This window comes from Globicephala melas, chromosome 21, assembly GCF_963455315.2.
Source record: "Globicephala melas chromosome 21, mGloMel1.2, whole genome shotgun sequence".
NCBI classification, from domain to species: Eukaryota; Metazoa; Chordata; class Mammalia; order Artiodactyla; family Delphinidae; genus Globicephala; species Globicephala melas.
Genome location: NC_083334.1, coordinates 31715487 through 31723583, shown reverse-complemented (window position 1 = coordinate 31723583; position 8097 = coordinate 31715487). Strand labels below are relative to the sequence as shown.

The following is an 8097-nucleotide window of genomic DNA, read 5'->3' as shown; positions in this document are numbered from 1 at the left end:
GTGGTTGGATAACAGCTAATAAAAGAGCCCTGAAGCTCAAAAGACAAAAGACCGGACTCACTTGTAAAGCACTGTCCTCCACCACCAGGGCCAGAGGTCAGCAAACTTCCTACAAAAGGGCAGATGGTAAATACTTTCTGTTTTGCAGGTTGGGCGGTCTCTGTGTGGCAGTTACATAATTCTGCAGCAGAGTGAAAGCAGCCATGGATGGTGTGTAAATAGATGGGCATGGCTGTGTCCTTTATTTGTGGACACGGACATGTGGATTTCATTTAATTTTCACATGTTATAAAACACTCTTCTTTTTTGGAACCATTTACAGTTTTTTAATCATGAAGACTGTAAAACTCACTCTTAGCTTATGGGATATATGAAAACAGGCAGCTGACAGTAGCTGGTCCACAGGTCAATCTACAATGGAGTCAGTTTCCCACGACTGGTCTCTTCCATCCAAACCTGTGCTGATGTCCTTTCCTTATTCAGGTACTTGTGATGTTCTCCTGGAGACACGTGGGGAGGAGGGAGGGACACTCATTTTCATTATTTTTATCCTCAGAGTTATCTTCTATTTTGATCATTGATCCATAAATGGTTTTACGATGTCTCTTAAATAGAATGTCTTTGCATATATTAAACATAAACACAATTGAATACATAAATATAGAATGTATATAAGTTTAAAAAGAGATCCACATGAAGAAAGATATCCAGTAGGTGATAGCACACATGTACACGTATACGGTGAGACCAGGGAAGTGGGGCTCAAATCACTCAAGTTTGAGACATAAGGCGTGGGAGAAAGTCCTTTGGGAATGATGTGAATCATTGTACCTTGGCTCAGTGCCTTATTAACTGTGTGATCTTAGGCAAGTCACTCCATGGCCTCTTGCAGTGAGGCTAATAATATTTATCCTCCCAAGTTACTCTGAAGTGTAAACGGAAGGTTCTAGGGACAGCACTCAGCATCTTCTAAGTCTACCATGTCCTACTTTCTTTTCTACCAACGGGGAGCTCTACTCTCTGCTACCTCCACCCCATGAGAATTATCTGGAAAAGCCTGATCTCTAGTCACCTTTGAATTAGCAGATGTCTCTACGAAGTTTAATGAAAAGGCATTTGTACTGAACTGAGTAAGAGGCTAAGAGTTGGCCCATCACATCTGGTGGGTCTGGGTTTTCATCTTCCTATTCCATTGCAGGCCTCTTACCTCCGGTCCAGTTTATAACTATGAGGGAGGTCAGCAATGCCTGTTTCTCCTGGAGTCTTAGACTGACGTGGGTGCCACGCTGGCCAAAACGTCAGAGTGGCCCTGATGGAGCTGCAGTTTGGGGCATCATATCACTCAGGCCCAGGTCCCGTAGGAGTGATCCTGAGCTGGAGCCCAGACTCACAACAGTTTAGGGAGTTTTATTTTATTTTACTTTTTAATTGAAGTACAGTTGATTTATAATATTGTGTTAGTTTCAAGTGTACACAGCAAAGTGATTCAGTTATACGCACACATAAATGTATATACTCTTTTTCAGATTATTTTCCATTATAGATTATTACAAGATATTGAATATAGTTCACTGTGCTATACAGTAGGTCCTTGCTGGTTATCTATTTTATAGACAGTAGTGTGTATATGTCAATCCCAACCTCCTAATTTATCCCTCCCCCGCTTTCCCCTTTGGTAACCATAAGTTTGTTTACTATGTCTGTGAGTCTATTTCTGTTTGTAAATAAGTTCATTCATATCTTTTTTTTTTACATTCCACATATAAGTGATATCATATGGTATTTGTCTTTCTCTAGCTGACTTACTTCACTTAGTATGATAATCTCTAGGTCCATCCATGTTGCTGCAAATGGCAAAATTTCATTCTTTTTTATGGCTGAGTAGTATTCCATTATATATATATATATATATATATATATATATATATATATATATATGCATGCCACATCTTCTTTATCCGTTCATCTGTTGGTAACCACTTAGGTTGTTTCCATGTCTTGGCTATTATAAATAATGCTGCTATGGACACTGGGGTGCACGTATCTTTTTGAATTAGAGTTTTCATCTAGGGAGAATTGTAAGGAGGTGTCCTTACAGTCAAAGAAAGATAAAGGGTAAGTGGAGCCACTATGTCTCCTGGGCATAGAGAGCAAATGGCCTCTTTGCTTCCTGCTGCAGGTATAACAAGCTGGGTCCTCAAGTGGGGGATGGACCTTTTGGGAGGAGAAAGGTCTGAAGCTGGAAACCTTTGGCCTCTGGGTCTCAGTTCCCCTCTCTCTGTCTCCCTCCTTTAGCCGAGGGATACTTACTGCCTGAGAGCATCTTTGGTTCTGGGGAATTAGAGGAGCCAGATTAGGAGAGAGAATGGGGGGACTGTCTGTCAAGTACCTTCTCAGGATTCAATGGCTTCAAAAGGAACAGTCAAAGGGCATCTCCGTGAATCCTTGTTTATGTGACGTAGTCCTTCCAGCAGAGAGGTCAGGCAGTGATGGCTCAGGATAGAGCTTGTGTTGAGGGATAAAGAGTGGGCATCTTACTTTCTCATCCCTCCAGTTACAGCTGAATTACCTACAGTGCATCAGGGTGCGCTCAGATGTGGAGGTCTGGGCTACGTGAACTCCTGAGGGGAAGTAGAGTATCCCACAACCATACACAGGTAGTACTTGCAACTCCGGAGTCTTGGGACTGAAGCAAATTCTCTCTTGGACTCTTCCCAGGAGGAATCAGAGAAGAATACCAAGAAGCCTCAAGCTTGCCTCCCCGTGGACCCCATCCTGACACCCCATACCCGCACACCCCAGCCTCCAAAGCTTGTTGTCTCTAGCACTTACTTGACCCACTTGGCATTTGTTGTCTCGTGCAGTCTCAAACTTTGCTATTAACCTGTCAACTATGTTATTCTTGCCCCTCCAAAAGTTTTGTAAGTTCTTTGAAGAAAGAGAAAGGAAATCAATATACGTATTGAGCAATTCCAGGTACCATGCTAAGTTCATTTTGCATGCGTCAGGTGGTTTAATCCACATACCAACTCTGGAATGTATTATTTATTTTTTCTAGTTGTGGAAATGAAGGCTCAGAGAATTTGCGACTTGCCTAAGGTCACATAGGCATGGCCATGATTTGGTACAGAACACCTGGCATGAACTCATGCGTATTGTTAGAGCTCATTAAGAAGTCACTGTCCTTAAAAACCAAACCAAACAAGGCCACTTTTTGGACAGGATGTAGCGGGGAATATTGGGCAACATAACAGGAGACGTGCAGTTTCTCCCTTTGCCTCTGAATTCAAACCTTTCTCTCTTGCTCCCTGAGATATATGATCTTTTGTGACAACACTGAGACCAGCTGTGTCAACATGACCAAGTTGTTTGCTACAGGGAAACTTTGCTGGGAAATATAATACTACAAACCTGTAAACAACTTCACTATTCTCTTTTATTGGAGACAACTGTCTGTTCACCTGGCCAAGCTCTCACTCTCAGGTAAGAGTTTACGTATTAAGACTTGTTTCAGGAGTCTTGCTTTGCTGTGTCCATCACTCCTAAACTATTTTATCACAAAATCTCCCCCATCAGTTCCCTGCCTTGAAAGACTCAACCCAAGTGGTGTCTCTCGAGCCGAGATACCAAAGCCCTAGAAATAGCCCACTTCTAACTCTCCCCTTCCAAGACACGGCTAAGACGCCGCCAAGGTGACGTTCTCATGGCAGAGACTTAAAGTAGTTTTACTTTGTTTTAAAAATCAGGATTTCTGGTGATATTTGGGGGCACTAAACCCTCAAGTGTTACGTTCTTTTCATCGTCAATGAGATGACAGCCTTGGGTTGGCTGGTTAGAAAAACAGGCTCTGGGGGCTCCGGAAGTAACTATCTGAGAAGCACACAAGATGGGCGATGATGGGGACCCCATCCGACTTCCTCTTCGTAAGTAGGCAAGGGCTGGTCGTTCCTGTGAGTGACCAGCCTTTGTTAAGAAGCCGGTCTTCTTTGTTAAGAAGTCAAAGGCATAGCTTCTACTTTCTAGGAAGTGAAATATTATACACCTGAAGTACACCCTTTTAAAATAAGCCTTCTCTTGAAAAGTTCCTAGGTGTATAACTCAGGTATCTTTGTATAAAATTTGCGCACTTTGTGGTTTAAAGGGATTGTGGGGGAAATCTTCGTACATCCAAGTCACTCGCTTCTGCCACATAAACATGTTCACCGTCAAGGATTTATAATGAGGTGGAAGTACACTTCTTGCGTACGGATGATTCTGGACGGAAATTTTTGAACAGAAGCTCTTTATGTTACTCTCATTAGATTAGATGGTTTTAGTTGCTGGAACAAAAAAAACCTGACATAAGTAGTTTAAACAAAAGACAATTCATTATTCCACATAACCAGAGGTCTGGCTTCATTCTAAGGCTAGAGCATGGTCCCTGGGGCTGCTCCAGGCTTTGTGTCCAGACGTGACAAAAGGGAGGTGTCCTCCTTCATCTCATTCTTGGGAGTGACAAATTCCTTCTCAAAAGCACCTTGGTATATGTCATGTATCACTGGCCAGAATTGTGTCTGTTATTAAGCCAATCATTGGCAGGGGGATGGAATTACCAGAATTGCCTCAGATGAAGTGGAATCTACCCCCGGGAATGGGATCTCCTTCCCCTGAATGACACAGGGTAGAGACTTATACAAAATAGGATCTATTAGCAAGGAAGAAGGAGAAACAGACACAGCTTGGGTAACGAACAGAGTGTACTAAATATATGTATTATAGATGCTGTAACTTCTCATTTCTTGTTAGCTTTCTAAGATGATGGCAGAGAAGAGGATTAGTTAGTTAAAAGTAGGAGACATAACTTAGGTGCTGAGATATTTTCCAGAGGAAAGGTATCAAAGACACTAAATAATAACTATCTACCAAATCAGGGAGTTCTAGAGTACAGAGAAGATGGTGTCTTCCCTGGTGGCCCCCAAAGACCTATAGGAAGGGCAGGACTAGAGATAAATCAGATTATAACCAACTAAGTGGATATAATCCTCATGCAGCTGCCCTGAGATGGAGCCACTTCCAGTGTGCTGCTTCTTTCTCAAAATTCTGTAAAAAGCTACTCTCACTCTTCACTTGTTTAAGACCCCAGAAAAGGGTTAGCAAGCCAAGAACCAGAGAAGACGCTGTAGGCTTCTCCAATTCCTGTTTTCTGCTCTTAGAATAAAGAAAGACGGGAAGGAGAAGAAACAGTAAAAAATATTTCTCAAGATGCCAGGGGCTGCCGCCTTTGTTCTTAGTTTGATCCCCAAATGGCCTGGTACAAAACTGCCCATTGCCCAAGGAAACTATTATGAACCTAATTAAGGGTTTTACAATTCACACCATGTACCTCCATCCCTATGGTACCTAGAGAGTATTCCCAGCAGATGTTCAAGTCCATGGCGAAGGTGATTATTCCTTTGACCCTTGTGTTCTGTCGCCAGTGCCTAGAATGACTCTACATTCAGGTTGGTCACTAATCTTACTGAAATGTGTGATGTGACATCTATATGTCTGTCTCTGGCTTGTATCAACGTTATTCACATTTTTATGGCATTTTCTGCTCTTTAAAGCATCTTCATGTTTCATAAGAGAGTCACAATATCTCCTGAGGTGAGAGAGAGCTATCTAGCTTTATATACAGAGATACTGAGTTCAGAGAGGTACATGACTGCCCCCAGGACTTGGAACTGGGCGGCGAGAAGTGAACCTGAGTCTAATCTTCTGACCCAGTCTTGGTGCCCTAGACTGTATATGGGTCGTTTGCTTACTTGACTTCCACTGTGAGTAGAAGCTGTGCTCCTACTTACAAGATGAGGTAAAGGTAGGTAGGCTGGGAGGACCAGGTGGTAGGAGGAGGCAGAAGAGAAAGAGGATTTGAGGATATAGGATTCCTTTGGGGTCTTTGAACCTTCCAAACATTCCGGACGCAGAAAATGTCTCTTACCAATGCCCCAGGTTAGGGTATCGCTTACGTAGCTTCCTCGTTTACCACTCAACACTTTTTAAATAAGTGAAGCCAAGTTAAGAAATTTCAGAAAAAGTTTTGAAGGAAAAAGCAGTCTTCAAAAGTCAGTCGAGGAACTACCAAGAGCCCTTAGGATGGTGGTAATCGCCAAACTTGGAATCTCTCCACAGGTTCTGCAAAAACCACACAGAGAAAGAAGGAGGGCACATGACGGGACCTGTAACCCATGTCTACAACACACCTGAAAGACAGGGAACACGCAACCCTCAGAGTAAGGAACAGACATCTGAAGCCCAGGGGGGCGGTGCTGGAGCCCTCACCACCGCGGGGAAGTGCCTCTGGGTCCCAGCGGTGGAGGGACTCAGATAAAATCGCGCTTAGAAGGTGAGAGACACACCTGGGTAGGGAAATATTAGACCGCGGCAGACCGCGGCGCCACCTCTCCGCTCATGGCTAGGTCTTTCTGACAAGCTGCCCCCATCCGCAGGCTGTCCAGGGCCTCTCCAGCCGCCAGCCATCTCATTAGCTTGCAGACTTCTCTCCTATCACTCAGGAGATTCCCAGTGTCTTAGAAGCTCTTGTATCAGGAACTGGAGACTAAGAGGAAATATTATAACAAAAGATGCTCCTATCACCCCTGTCAATCAGGAAATTGAAAGGGTTTTGGAAGCTCTGTGCCAGAAGAGGCCACCGCAAAATGCGCCCCTTTGGCGTGATGGCTGAAGGTGAGCCAGACCCAGTAGACTCAGGAAGAACTTTGACCTCTCCCTTAACTGATTAAAATATTTGAGATAGAGGACTTGGCCCAGAATAAGAACTATTACCAGAGATGATTTTTTTAATCTGGAAAACTTTCCTGCATGGCAGGGTAAACATCTAATTACCAAACATCTGCTCTTAGCTTTCTGTGAATTGGCCTGAATTGCCCTGAATGATCCCTTTGATCTTAGCCCCCATCTCATTCCTTTTTGACATGTACACCTCAGTTGCCTGACTGCCTTTGGGTCTCGTATTTTTATGAGACTCCTGTACGTACAAAATTAAATTTGTTTTTCTCCTGTTAATCTGTCTTGGGTCAATTTGACTATTATATCAGCAAAAAAGCCTAGAAAAGAAGGAAAAAATTTTCCACCCCTACAAAGACCAAATGTATATTTCTTATTCTATCATAGTATGACAAAGGCACTATGCAAATAAATTTTAAAACCTAGATGAAATGCAGAATTCCCTGGGAAAATGCAATTTCCCAAAACTGATTTCAGTAGAGAAACTCTTAAACAGACTAATTTCCATCAAAGAAATATAGACGGTCATCCAAGAACCACACCATTAAAAAAACTCACCAAGCCCAGATGAGTTCAAAGGTGATTTCTGTCAAAACTTGAAAGACCAATATTATACCAATTTTTTCAGAGCTTAAAAAGAATGACTTTCAAATTGTTTTTATGAAACAATACAATGTTGCTCTACAGTAAGTGTGCTAAGGAGATCGTAAAGAGAGGGAAGTGCAGACGGTTCTCACTTATGAATGTCTAGGCAAAATCCCAACAGAAACTAACACAGTACCGTGAAGCAATTATACTCCAATAAAGAGCTATTGAAATAAATAAATAAAACACAAAAAAAAGATCACACGGTAAAATAGTAATGGATGGACACTTCTTTAACATGATGTGTGTGTGTGTGTGTGTGTGTGTGTGTGTGGACCATTACATTACCAGGTGTATCATTACACCTTGGGCCTAAAGCCGCATCACTGGTAGAACAATAGAGGCTTTCCCATCACGTCAGGAACAAGGCAAGATGTCCTACGTGTCCATTGCCATGCGATGCTGTATTGAAAGGATTAGCCTGACAAGTTGGACAACACAAAATTAAAACAAAAAATTTTAATGTAGAAAAATGCCATAACACGTGACAAATTGGGAGAATATATTTACAATATATTTCCTAGATGCTGGAGTAATCACTCTAGAACTCTTAGAAATTGAGAGGGATACTAGATCTGAAACCTGATAGAAAAAAATGAGCAGGTAATGGACAGGCAGTTCAAAGAAAAATAGATGTAAATGAATCTTATAAAGATGTTCAACTTTGGACTTCCCTGGTGGCGCAGT

The 8097-nt window shown here is 42.3% G+C and overlaps 1 long non-coding RNA gene across 1 annotated transcript; it reads left to right on the top strand.

Moving 5' to 3' along the window:
* The first annotated feature begins 415 nt into the window (after positions 1 to 415).
* On the top strand, positions 416 to 6286 carry LOC132594408 (uncharacterized). The gene is made up of 3 exons (XR_009560579.1): positions 416 to 483; positions 3314 to 3483; positions 6151 to 6286. It is a non-coding gene; the product is annotated as an uncharacterized lncRNA (long non-coding RNA).
* The last annotated feature ends 1811 nt before the right edge of the window (positions 6287 to 8097 follow it).